Source organism: Tenrec ecaudatus, chromosome 12 (genome assembly GCF_050624435.1).
Source record: "Tenrec ecaudatus isolate mTenEca1 chromosome 12, mTenEca1.hap1, whole genome shotgun sequence".
Lineage (NCBI taxonomy): Eukaryota > Metazoa > Chordata > Mammalia > Afrosoricida > Tenrecidae > Tenrec > Tenrec ecaudatus.
The window spans coordinates 34000979-34013353 of NC_134541.1; the positions used below are offsets into that span (position 1 = coordinate 34000979).

At 53.7% G+C, this 12375-nt stretch overlaps 1 protein-coding gene and 1 pseudogene across 3 annotated transcripts in view; one reads left to right on the forward strand and one right to left on the reverse strand.

Annotated features, from left to right (window-relative positions):
- Window positions 1-2546: 2546 nt before the first annotated feature.
- On the reverse strand, window positions 2547-3461 carry LOC142422422 (prohibitin-2 pseudogene; annotated as a pseudogene).
- A 5666-nt stretch (window positions 3462-9127) lies between these two features.
- The window catches only part of PTPRA (protein tyrosine phosphatase receptor type A), a 144217-nt gene continuing 140969 nt past the window's right edge, over window positions 9128-12375 (forward strand). For 2 of the 3 annotated variants that reach the window (XM_075563909.1, XM_075563907.1), the window contains exon 1: window positions 9128-9401. The gene's annotated coding sequence lies outside the window, so the exon portion shown is untranslated. The remainder of the gene's footprint in view (window positions 9402-12375) is intronic. The other variant, XM_075563908.1, reaches the window with a different exon arrangement.

Genomic DNA, 12375 nt, shown 5'->3' on the forward strand with positions numbered 1-12375 from the left:
TTTGAGTTGAACCCCAGACCCGCTGCTAAGCTTGTGCTTCTTGGGTGGGCATGTAGGGTCCCAGAGCTCCCCCTTGGCTGCTCTGGGACAGAGGAGGGATGCCTGAGTGGGCACTGCAACTGGGTGGAAGGTCAGGGGATTTGGGAAGACCATGAAAGGCATGTAGCTGTGGCGTGGTAGAGTTGGAGAAAACTTCTGGACACCTGTCCTTGGGTACCCACTGAGCAAAGCGTGGTGACATTCTTATTCACAGCAACCCTGAGGACAGTAGGACTGGCCCCATAGAGTTCCCAAAGCTGTAATCTTTAAGGACACAGCAGCCATCTCTCTCTCTTTTTTTTCATCTCTCTCTTGAAGAATGACAAGTGGAAGCAGCTGGTCATGTATTAGTCTGATAACTGAAAAGTCAGCAGTTCGAACCCACCAGCCATCCCAGGGCATAAAGAGGAGGCTCTTTGCTCCTATAAAGATCTACAACCCTGGAAACCCACACAGGCTTTTCTACTCTGCCCTGTAGGGGCTCTGAGTTGGCATTGGCTTGACGACAGTGAACTTTTTGAATTTGGACGTTGCAGTTAGCAGTCGAGCAACTGACCACTGCGCCACCAGGACTCCATTCCTTGCCAGAGTAGGGAGCAATTCCTGAAGGGTCTCTGGGCGGGAGACAACGCAGGATGGAAGGCTCCAGGCTGGAGCACCCCCACCCCACCCCCGTCCACTGACCTTCAGTGAAGGGCCCATCTCCAGTGGGTAGGAGCCCTCCATGGCCCTCAGGTCACTTTGTCCCCTGCCTTCAGTCTTCAGGCCTTGGCTTCTGGGCTTCCAGCCTGAGCTCCCCCACCCAACCCAGAGGGAGGTACCTTTTCCTCCCTTTCCACCCCACCCTCTTGGTCTGGAAGGAGCACAAAGAAGGAAACTGAGCGCCTCCCCCCCTGCCCCTCTTCCCCCCGCCCTCCGGGGCTGACCAAACTTAACTGGGAGAGAGAGACAACTTATAACATCCCCTCCCCCAGCCCCTGATTTGTAAATGTCAGTTTATAAAAATCCTCCCAGGGAATATAAATCGAATGGTAAAACTACCACTTATAGAGGTCAAGAGACTGGACCGGAGTGCTGTCTCTGCGCCAACGTCTGGGGCGTCAGTGGAAGATGAGGGTGAGGGTGACTTGACAGCCAGGCGGAGCCCCTCCCCAGGCCTGCTTACTCACAGCTCTGGCAGTTGATGCTGTCTCCACTGGGACCGTAGCTGGGATGTCCGCCAGAACATCTCTTACACACGGCCTTGCAGCTACCTCACAGCAAGGGGGCTGCGTTTCAGGAGCGAGCCAGGCAGAAACGGTTCCCTCTTTGGAACCCAGCGCCAGCAGTCATGCCCCGGCATGACATCGGCCACATTCTCTTTGCCAAGGTCGTCCCGTAGACCCACCCCACCAACTTCAAAGGAGAAATGGACTCTACTCTCTACGAGGGCAGAGTGTGAGGGAGACTGGACAGTTTGTTGTGACCGGTTTTTGAAAGGAAGGATGTGCCACAGCCTATCAGCTTTCTTGTTATGGAACCAGCAAATACCTCTGGGAAAAGGCAGAGAGATTTTCAAATCCTGGACTGGGCCTTCGAACCTCTCTCCTCCCTAGTCTGGGCCCCACATCTCTCACCGCCTTGTGAGTTCTTCCATGCCTTTAAAACGTCTTTTTCAGGTTCTTCTAGTTCTCAGTGAAAAAGGGTCGGTACCAGTGACCCCCCACCCTTCCTCACTGGACTGGGAGCCCTAGGCAGTTTTTTAGAATGTACACAATAAAAGCTTCACGTGCTGAGCACAACATCTTTAACCCATAGACTATGCATAGGTTAGGATCCTGGATGGCACCAGTAGCTTGTGATCGGTCGCTAACATAAGGGTTGCCAATTGGGACCTCTCCAGCAACTCTGAGGAAGAAATAGCTGGCAAACTGCTTTTGGAAGATTGCCAAACCCCCAAAAACCTGCCATCAAGTGGATTCTCACGCAGAGTGGCCCTGCAGGGCAGGGTAGAACTGCCCCCTGTGGGTTTCGGGGACTAGAGCTTTTGACAGGAGGAGAAAGGCTTGTCTTGGTCCTGAGGAACAACAGGTAGTTTTGAACTGAACCGCTGGTCTTGCAGTTAACTAGCAGCCCAACGTTGAACCGCTATGCCACCAGGCCGCCTTTGTACGATTACAGCCAAGGACACTCTACACACGGTCGCCACGAGTCAGAATTAGCTTGATGGAAATGGGCTTTTTTTTTTTTCGGTTTGCATAATAAAAGTTTATTGAGAATTCCTGGGACAGTTCTCTCCTCCCAGTCTTGAGGGGAGGGAACTCACCCGGTAGGGAATAAATCACTGAGAAATCAATCACACTCGGTTCCTTGGGCGAAATGGGGGAGAGGACAGTCATTTCCCTGAAAAAAAGGGCCAGTCCTTCAATAATCCGGGAGGGGTGGGTGGAGGGGCGGAGAGGGGACCATCATGATGCTGGGCAGGTGAGGGCGTCCAAGACCAGGGAGAGGTGGCTCCACATGTCTCGGGCGAAGCTCTCGCTCAGCAGGCTCATTTCTCAGGCTTGATGAGGCTGTCGCTTCCCCGCGTGAAGGCCTCGTCCTGCAGTTGCGCACGAGGTTGTCAGCGGTGAGATAGATCCGATTCTGTGACGTGGCGATCGTCTCGGAGGTGTTCTGGGCTGCCCACATCTTGCGCAGTTTGACGTAGCCAGGATTCTTGCTCAGCGCTTCCCCAAGCATCTTGGCGGCCTCGGCCTCCCCCTCCGCCTGCACAATCTTCTGCCGCTGCTCCTGCTTCGCCTTTTCCACCAAGAACTGGGCCCGCTGGGCCTCTTGCTGGGCCGCTTGTTTGGCTTCAACAGCAGCTGTGCACTCTCGGCTGAAGCTCAGCTCTGTGATGGCGACATGGTCCAGGATGAGGCTGAAGTCCTTGGCCCTCTCGGTCAGCTCCCGTCAGATCAGTAGGGACACCTGGGCCCGCTGGGTGAGCAGCTGGGAAGCATTGAACTTGGCCACTACGCTCTTGAGCACCTCTTTGACAATGGATGGCAGAACCCGCTCCTTGTAGTCGAGCCCCAGGCGCTGGTACATGCTGCGGAGCTCCAGGGCGTTGGGCTGGGACAGCACCCGCAGGGAGATGTTCACCATCTGCAGATCTTTGGAGCCTGTGGGAGAGGAGATTTTTCGGGGTCTGGCCCGGATGTCATAGATGATGGGGTACTGGAACCAGGGGATTCTGGAGTGAAGGCCCTGGGCCAGGATGGTGTCCTGCTGCACGCCTCTGATGCGATTGAAGAAGATGGCTCTTGCCCGCCTTCCACCGTGAACACGGACTCGCAGACGCCGTAGGCCACGGCGCCCAGCAGCAATTTCAGCGCCGCGCCCATGCCCCGGGGGCCGGCGGGCAGCCGCCCCGCTAAGTCCTTCAGGTTCTGGGCCATGTCCGGGCTGACGTCGGCGCGCCACTACCCAGCCCCGGTCCGAGCACAGCACCCTCCGCACGAGGGCCCCGGGCCCCAGGGCAAGCAGGCGAAAGCGGAAATGGGCATTTATAATGCAAATAGAAACACAGTTTTATGAAAGTGCGAGAAATGAGTCATGGTAAATTGACAACAAATAGGGTGGTGACAACTCCGTGAAAGGTGCAGGTGGAGAACTATACCTGGGAAGAGTCATTTGACAGTGAAGGGTAGTTTCGTGGACTTTTCTGTAAGTCAATTCCATTTCCCCCCAACACCGTATTATAAAAAAAGTTTCAAAGATCCAGCCAAGTTGGAAGAATTTTACCATGAACAACCACATACCCACCACCCGCATTTTGTTTTACTTGGTTTCCCGTGTATTCATATTTCCATGAAACTGTCTTATTTTATGTATTTCAAAGTAAGTTGTAAGCATAAGAGCCCAAAACTAACTGCCATCAAGTCAATGCCCACTCTCAGTGACCCTGGACGACAGGGTAGAACTGCCCCGGTGACTTTCCAAGATTGTAACTTCACAGGAGCAGCAAGCTCCTTTTCCTGAGGAGTGGTTGGTGGGTTCAAGCAGCTGACCTGTCTAATCACAGTGCAAGCTCTAACCACTATGCCACCGGGGCTCCTTCACCCTAACCACTTCAGCCTGCATTTTATAAACCAGAGTTTATGATTAGTCTGCCGGGTTTTTTTTAACTTTGAGATAAATTGTACAATAAAATACCCCCAAATCTGAAATGTAAATGTATTGGGTTTTACAAGTGCCTCCACCTTTTTACGATGTTATTAGATGCTGTTAAGAGTCAGTTCTGACTCAGCGGCCTGGGGTGCAACTGCCTGGCCTCGCACCATCCTCTCAAGCATCCCTATATGTGAGTCCATCGCTGCAGTTTCTGTGTCAGTCCATTTCATTGAGAATCTTTCTCTTCTTCCCCAGCCAAGCACGCTGTCCTTTGCCGGGGACTGGTCCCCCTGTTAACGTGTCCAAAGGACCTGAGATGAAGTCTTGCCACTTTCACTTCGAAGGAGCACTCTGCCCATGCTTTTCCCAAGACATTTGTTCGTTCCTCTGATAACCTATTGTATAGTCAGTAGTCATCGATACCATAATTGAAACATACCATTCTATTCATGGTCTTTCTTATGTCTTGTCCAGCATTTGCATGCATATGAAGGGATTGGAAATACCATGGTTTGGGTCAGGTGCAATTTGGTCTTCTGTGGGAAACTCACACGGAGGGAAATATGACCGGGGCTCTATTCCCTAACGTTTAACAGAGGGAATCTGGAAAGCTGGTATTCCACGGTAGGAAAGACACCACTTTAGTTAGTTAGAGATAAAGTCCAAGTATATTATCCTGCTTTAAATATCATTCCGACAGATTCTCCCCTAACAGCTATGCTGCCTTAACGTGAGCACGTGGTTGTTTGTAGCTCTCTGTAGAAGCTGACATTCTTTTGTTATCTCCTCCCACCTCGGCACCCAGCCCCCTCATACCTTCCCCCAATACAGGTATTAGGTCTCATCTGTGAGCTCAGGGAAGCTACTGTAGTTACCACCCACCTTGTGACATATGTAACTACTGAATATGCATGTCTTACGACTACGTATAAAATCCCAAGTTAGTAAAGATGCTCTCTTTCCTCTCTCTTCTCCCACCTTCATGTGGATCACCAAAAGGGGCTGAGGTAAGCATGCTGCCACATAGTGTGTCTGACTCCTTTATTTTACTCTCGCTCCGATCTTCTGTGACTATACTAACACCTTGATATATTCTCGCTGTACAATTGCACTGACAGACCCCTCGATTGTTAAGGCTGGTTTCTCTGACAATCTTCAAAGTGACATCTTTAATTTTTAACAGTTTGAAAGTCCATTTGCAACAGACTTGCCCAATGCAATCGATCCTCTAATTTCTTGACTGCTGTTTCCATGAATGTTGATTGTGGATCCAAGGAAGATGAAATCGCCACACCTAAAAACAGTGACCTTCAAAAAACAGATCTACAGCTTTTTTTTTTCTCTTTCTTTCAAGTCAACGGTTTACTTGAAATGATTAAGTTAAAAGCAGCCCACAGTGGGCTAAGCGTTGGGCTGCTCAGTGGAAAGGGGGGTAATTTTAGCCTAGCAGTTGCTCCAAAGTCGCCCAGGCTGCATAGTGGTTTCGTGGTGGGCTGCAATCTGAAAGGTCAGCAGTTTGAAACCACCAGTTGCTCTGAGGAAGAAAGATGAGGCTGTTTTCTCTAGTAAAGAGTTCTGGGCCTTGGAAACCCACAGGGCTAGTCCTAACCTGTTCTATGGGGTCGCTATGAGTCAGAATGGCCTGGATGGCAGTGCAGTTAGTTTTGAGTAGCTCCAAGGGAGAAAGATGAGGCAATCTGTGCCCCAAAACATTTACCGCCTCAGAAACTATGTGGGGGCAGTTCAACTCTGTCCTCTAGGGTCACTGTGAGTCACAGCATAATCAGCAGTCGCAGATAAGTAATATAAAATACCTTCTATCCTGAAGTATTTGTGTAATAGGCCTGGGGCCCACAGGGTTCAGTGGGTTCAAATTTAGCTAATAGATGAGGTTGGGATTGGGGCTGGGACCAGGATTGTAGGGCTGAGAGCAGAGACTAAATTATTTCTACCAGTTTAGAAGACTGGTGGCTGTGCTGGAGCAAAGGGAACTTGAGAGTTAGGGCGGGGGCTCCCACAAGACACCTCAGAGTAACCAAAGCTTTTGCTGTTCAGTTGATCTTAATACATGGTGACCCAAGAAAATAGAGTAGACCTTTCCCATCGTGAGTTCTTGGCTGTAATTTTAACAGAAGCGGATTACCAGGCCTGTCTTCCCTGGAAGCCTTCAGTGGGTTTGAACCGTGAGCCTTTTGGTGAACAGCTGATCACAAACTGCTTGTATCACCCAGGGACAGGGACTGTCTTGGAGTAAAGGGGTTGCATGCATATCTGGTTGCTTTCGGGTGCGCAGCACCAGTAAATAACCCTTGGGAAGGGGACAGCAGTGTTGGGAGGCACTTGGCTCTCATTTCCTTCAATATAGTGTCAACCTGCTTTATCTTCATTACAACACTTAGGACATTATATCAATTATATATATTCTGTCTTCTATGTAAGACAGATGTAAGCTCCTGAGAGGAGAGCCAGCTCTTTGTCTTATTCTTGCTGTGCTCACACATGGCCAGCTTTCGATGATACCGGTTGATGGGATGATTCGTTGTTCCATTTGCTAGATGGGGAAAAGAAGCCCAGGGAAGGAAGTGATTTGTCTCAAGACATGGCAGTCCTTTATCCCCTTCCTCCAGCTCTACTTCTAGTCTAGTCCCGTGAACTAGTCGTGAGCGCTGTGACTCTGGGGAGCCCTGTGGTGTGACTGACAAGTAGCCACCTGTAGGTTTAGGCTCTCTGATCTGACACTAAAGCAGGGCTGAGAGAGGAAGGCTGCTTCCCCTCCTTCTCTTGGCCTCCAGCTAACAGGTCTTTGCCCTGTCGGTGAAGGTGGGAAGCTCTGGACACCTGGCAAAGCAAGTAAGCTGGAGAGGCTGGGCAGGTCACTGCAGGCAAGTGAGGCTGGGACTCTGTGCTCTCCCACTGGAGACAAGGTCTGTGTGGTTTGAGCTGAATCTTTTTCCTCAGGATCCCCAGGATGGGACCTCCAAGGCCCTCCCCTGCCTGGATCTGAGGCTCTGTGTCACTTTCTGTACCTGCTTTAACGACAGTGCAGCTGTCTCCAAGAGGGAGAAGCAGCTTGCATTTCTTGAGACTGTGCTACTTGCCAAGCTACATATGTGTGTGATCCTCAGTGCAGCCCCCATGACATGCTGGGGCTCTCTGAAGACCACATCCAACATGCAGGGTTTTCCCAAGCATAGTCAGATCGGGGGTGGGGTGGTGTGGTGTGTGTGTGTGTGTGTGTGTGTGTGTGTGTAATCCTCCAGATCAGCTTGAGGATGGATGCCTATGTTAATAACTCTTGACTTGATACATATTTAAAAATTGAAGCACAGCATCATGTGAAACCTTTTTATGGCAGCGTAAATAAAACTATCCTCATAGCAGAAAAACAAAGCAACTAAAAGACATGTTAAGTAGTAATTCAGATCAGACCTCATTGCCTGCCCGGAGCCGGGGTCTGTGGCCTCTGGACTGGAATTATGTGTCCCTCTGGCAGAGGTTCTCTCTTGAGAGGTGAGGAGATGCACTACTCCAAGTCAAGGACGACTTCCCCGTCCGAGTAGTCGCTCAGCACCTGGTCATCCCTGGTCAGCACGCATTCACTTGGAACTTCAGGGGGACTGGAGGTGGGAAGAATTGCCACCGGCCACAGACTGCCTCCTTTCTTTGGGGGTGATTGGACAGAGGACAGACGACTGAGCAACGGCCTATTGTGGGGACTCTGCCCAGATCCAGGCTCAGTGACTGTAGGGTCTGGAGGAGAGGCATGCCACCACCCACCTATGGTCCCTTTACCTCCTCTCCTTGACTAGAGCGATTGTAGACGACACTCCCATGTGGCCTGCTTCTTGTAGGCATTGTGGTGAGCCAGGTCCCACCTTATGCATCTGGAGGGAGAGTGGGAGGTGTGTGTGTATGGGGGGGGGGGAGCGCGCCCGTGGAGATGTCCCTGGGGCTCTAATGCGGATGGCTGGCGTGGTTGAGTGGCTGACTTGATCTAAGATGCAATCTATAGTGTCATACACCTCCCTAGGCTCTTCTGGTTCTTTTCTTTCCCCAAGGAGCGAGCACCTTCGTCCTTTAAACACCTTGCAGCAATTAGCTAAAAAAAATTTTTTTTAACGAGTCCGAATGGAGAATCGCTGAAAGGCGACTTTGCCGTTTCTGGCTATTAATTTTGTCCACTAGGGAGGGATGGCACCCGATCTGGCCTCAGTTTCTACATCTGTTGGCTGGGAAGGCGGCCCACGTCCAAAGGCCTGCGATTGCAATGAAGTGAACGGTGCAGGTGCACGGACTGGTTTCCCAGGGCTTGCATTCCGGAGGATTAGGCCGCCTTAGGTTGCCCGTCTCCCCTGCGGGTCTGGGGGCCCGGGAGCCCCTGAGCCCCTCTGGCCAGGGCTGCGCTCCCAGCGTTCAGAGGGGCTGGAGGGCTGGAGGGCTGGAGGGCTGGAGGGCTGGAGGGCTGGAGGGCTGGAGGGCTGGAGGGCTGGAGGGCTGGAGGGCTGGAGGGCTGGAGGGCTGGAGGGCTGGAGGGCTGGAGGGCTGGAGGGCTGGAGGGCTGGAGGGCTGGAGGGCTGGAGGGCTGGAGGGCTGGAGGGCTGGAGGGCTGGAGGGCTGGAGGGCTGGAGGGCTGGAGGGCTGGAGGGCTGGAGGGCTGGAGGGCTGGAGGGCTGGAGGGCTGGAGGGCTGGAGGGCTGGAGGGCTGGAGGGCTGGAGGGCTGGAGGGCTGGAGGGCTGGAGGGCTGGAGGGCTGGAGGGCTGGAGGGCTGGAGGGCTGGAGGGCTGGAGGGCTGGAGGGCTGGAGGGCTGGAGGGCTGGAGGGCTGGGCCCGGGGGGCGGGGGGAGGCCGGGGAGCGGCTAGGAGCCGCCCGCTCCGTCCCGGCCAACCAGCGCCCGTCTCTGAACGGCCAATGACAAGGCGCCTTACAGCAAAGGCCGGGTCGGGACTGAGGCTGCGGGAGTGCGGCGCTGACAGAGCCGCGCGCGCGCGCGCCATCCAGCTCGGACCCCGGGTCGCTGCCGCCATCACCGCCGCCCGCCCCGCTGCCCCTCCGCCGCTTCCCCTGGCCATGGAGGCGAGGCCGCCGCCGCCGCCGCGGGGCTCCGGGCCCCGGGCCGGGCGGCGGCCCTGAGGGCGTGTGGCGGGCCGAGACGCCGCCGCCGCCGCGGAACCGAGGCGGAGCCGCCGACCTCGTCCCCTGCGGTCCCGCCCAGCGCCGGACTCGGTGAGTGTTCGCGGCCCCCGCCGCGGGCTGGGCTCGGGCGGGAGGGGCCTCGGCGCGCGCGAGCCGGGCTTCCCGGACGGGCGTCCCGGGGGAGGCGATCGGGCTCCGCCAGCCCATCCCGCATCCCGGTGCGGCTCGTGGGGGGCGGGGGAGGCCCCGGAAACGTGCCGGACCGGGCGCCGACCCCTCTCACCGCCCGGGAACTTCGCGCGCGTCCTCTGGGGGCCAGGCCCGGCGCTGCCAGAGTTCATTCAGAAAAAGGAGAAACTTGGAGGCGTGAGAACAGAGCCTGCCCGCGCCTCCTTCCCCGGCGAGCCTAGAGAACAAGTCCTGGCTGCAGGACATTGGCTCTTGCGGGGACCGTGTTTCCGTCACCTTCCCGCGACCCCTCCCCGGCCCCTCTCCCAGGTTCTTCCCTCTGCTGCCCGCTCCCCATGGGGACCGCTGCTTAATGGAATCGGGGCTCCGAGCCGCCCCGATGTGGTAATCCAGCCCCTCCTTTTCGCTCTTGGCAAATAACGAATATTTGTCTTTAAAACAAAACAGAAAAAGCGTGCCTGATTGCCTTTCTTGGAGTCCAGAATGATGAGCGCAGCGAGCCCGACGTTAAGGGTGGTGTGTTGTTGGGATTTTGAGGTCAGGGATCGTGGTCTAAGGAGGGACAGAGGAATGCTCAGAGACCTCCGGAGCGGGAAGACATGCCTCCCAGAAGCCTTGGCCAAGGCCGGGCGTCGCTGCTCCAGAACCAGCGACGGCCCCTCCTCGGGGATACGCATCTCTTGCCACCTGCTTGCTGGTGAGGCATCAGGAGAAGCAGAAGATGGTGGGCGAGAGGAGGACCGACTAGGAAAGGGCGATCATCTTCCTGTGTCTGGCCACTCCTTTCAAAAACACAGATCTGATGGTGTCACTTGTTTACTTAAAAAACTCCCTCAGCTTTCCTTTTCCCATGGCCAAACCAAGCCCCAAATGCCTTATTAGCAGGTCATACAAAGCCCTGGGCAGTCTTACCTCCACTTACTCTATTACTCTGAGCCCATTGCCTTTCACAGCCATTCAGAATTTCATGGCTAGCCCTTCCTGTGGCAGGATGCTTTGGCCTGTGCAGCTCTTCATCTTCCTCTGAAGCCCTTCTCACTTGAGAAGCATCTGGAAGGCAGGGACAGTGGCCTGTCAACCTTCCCGTACCCCTGCCCTGTCCCTTTCCTGCATACCTTGGCTCTGCTTGTTTCCAGGTACCCACGTCCCAAGTGAATTTCCCATGACTGGAGTGCACTGACAGGATTTTAGTACCTCGGATTCCGTACATTCTCATGTCCATGGCACCCACCCACCATCATTAGTCAGCAGCTAGAAACTGGTAGATCCAGTGTCCCAGTAGTTCCCCAATCTACTTGACTGCCCGTAACTTTTGAAAGTCTCAAAGTCCCGTGTGATCTCTCCTCATCTCTGCCTGCTTCTAGTGGCCTGGCAGGTGTGCCCACCAGAAAGCATGATTGGGAGTCAGGAGGCTGTCCACTGAGTACCTGTCAGTCACTTATACCCAAACCCAACCCAATCCACTGGCATCAAGTCGATCCTGATGCATAGTAACCTGACTGGAAAAAGGGAGACTGCCTGGCAGGGTTTCTGAGGCCATAACTCTTTACATCAGTGGTTCTCAACCTTCCTAATGCCTGGACTCTTTAATACAATTCCTCATGTGTGGTGACCCCCAAGCAAAATTATTTTCGTTGCTACTTCATAACTGTAATTTTGCTACGGTTATGAATCAGGCGACCACTGTGAAAGGGTCCTTTGACCCCTAAAGAGGTTGCAACCCACAGGTCAAGAACCGCTGCTTTGCAGGAACCAGACAACCTCATCTTTCTTCCGAAGCAACAGGTGGTTCGAACCACCTACTTTTTGGTTAGCAGCCCACTTCTTAAGCCATCGTGCTGCCAGGACTCCTACATATTTTACTCTCTGGGTGACATTCAGAATCAGAAAACTTAAATACACTCCTGTGCTTTCCATTCGCCAGGTGTCATGCCTGGTGCTTGGGCTTCAAAGTAAAAGTGAGGAAGTCACCTTGCTTCGGAGGGCTTGCAGTCTGAAGCAGAAGCAGGTAGAGTCAAATGAGTACATCACAGGTGCGAGGAGACTATCATGAGAATAGCGTTTGTCTTGTTACAGGCTGTCTGGCAAATCCTTTCGGTGAATTTGCTCCTTTAATCTTTTTTAATAAGGAGCCCTGGTGACGCGGTGAGATTGGAGTGCTAACCGTATAACCGGTAGTTCAAACCCACCAGCTGCTCCTCGGGAGAAAAACGAAGCTGCCTGCCCTCCTAAAGATTTACAACCCCGGAAACCCTGTGCAGGGTCGTTTTGATTTGGAATTGACCCGATGTCGGTGGGCTTGGGTTGGGGCATTTTTAAGTAGCTATTTGGGGCTTTATTCCTACTCTGTAGATATGAAAACTGAGACCATCCTCTAAGCAGATGAAGCAGTAGTTGGTTTTTGAACTGTGGCATTCTGATTCTTGGAACTGTGGCCAGGGGAAGCAGGGAGCACCCTCTTTGTGGGCCTTTGAGTGGCGAAGGATGACTAGGAGTCAGTGACTGTGGAAGGAAAGGAGGGCAGCATGGTAGACGGAGCCTCCACTGTTCTCGGGGAACAGGGGAAGGCAAAGCCTAGCTAGCTTGGGTGGGGAGAAGAAGGAAGACGCTCGGAAGGAGGGGAGTAAGGTCAGCTTGGGGGACTGCTGTGTGCCCTGCTAGAGTTTTGGCCATAGGGGGCAACCGGACGAATTTAGAGGAGCTCAGAGACTTGAGACTGACTTGGTTTTTTGAAAAGTCATTTGTGGGCAGCGACCTGTAATGGAGTACGCAGTAGCCCAGGTCCCACAAAGAATCACAGCCTGTTAAATCCAGAGGGAGGCCCCGAGAGAGGGCCGCCTGCTGCGGTTATTCCTTCTCTAACTAACTTTAACGC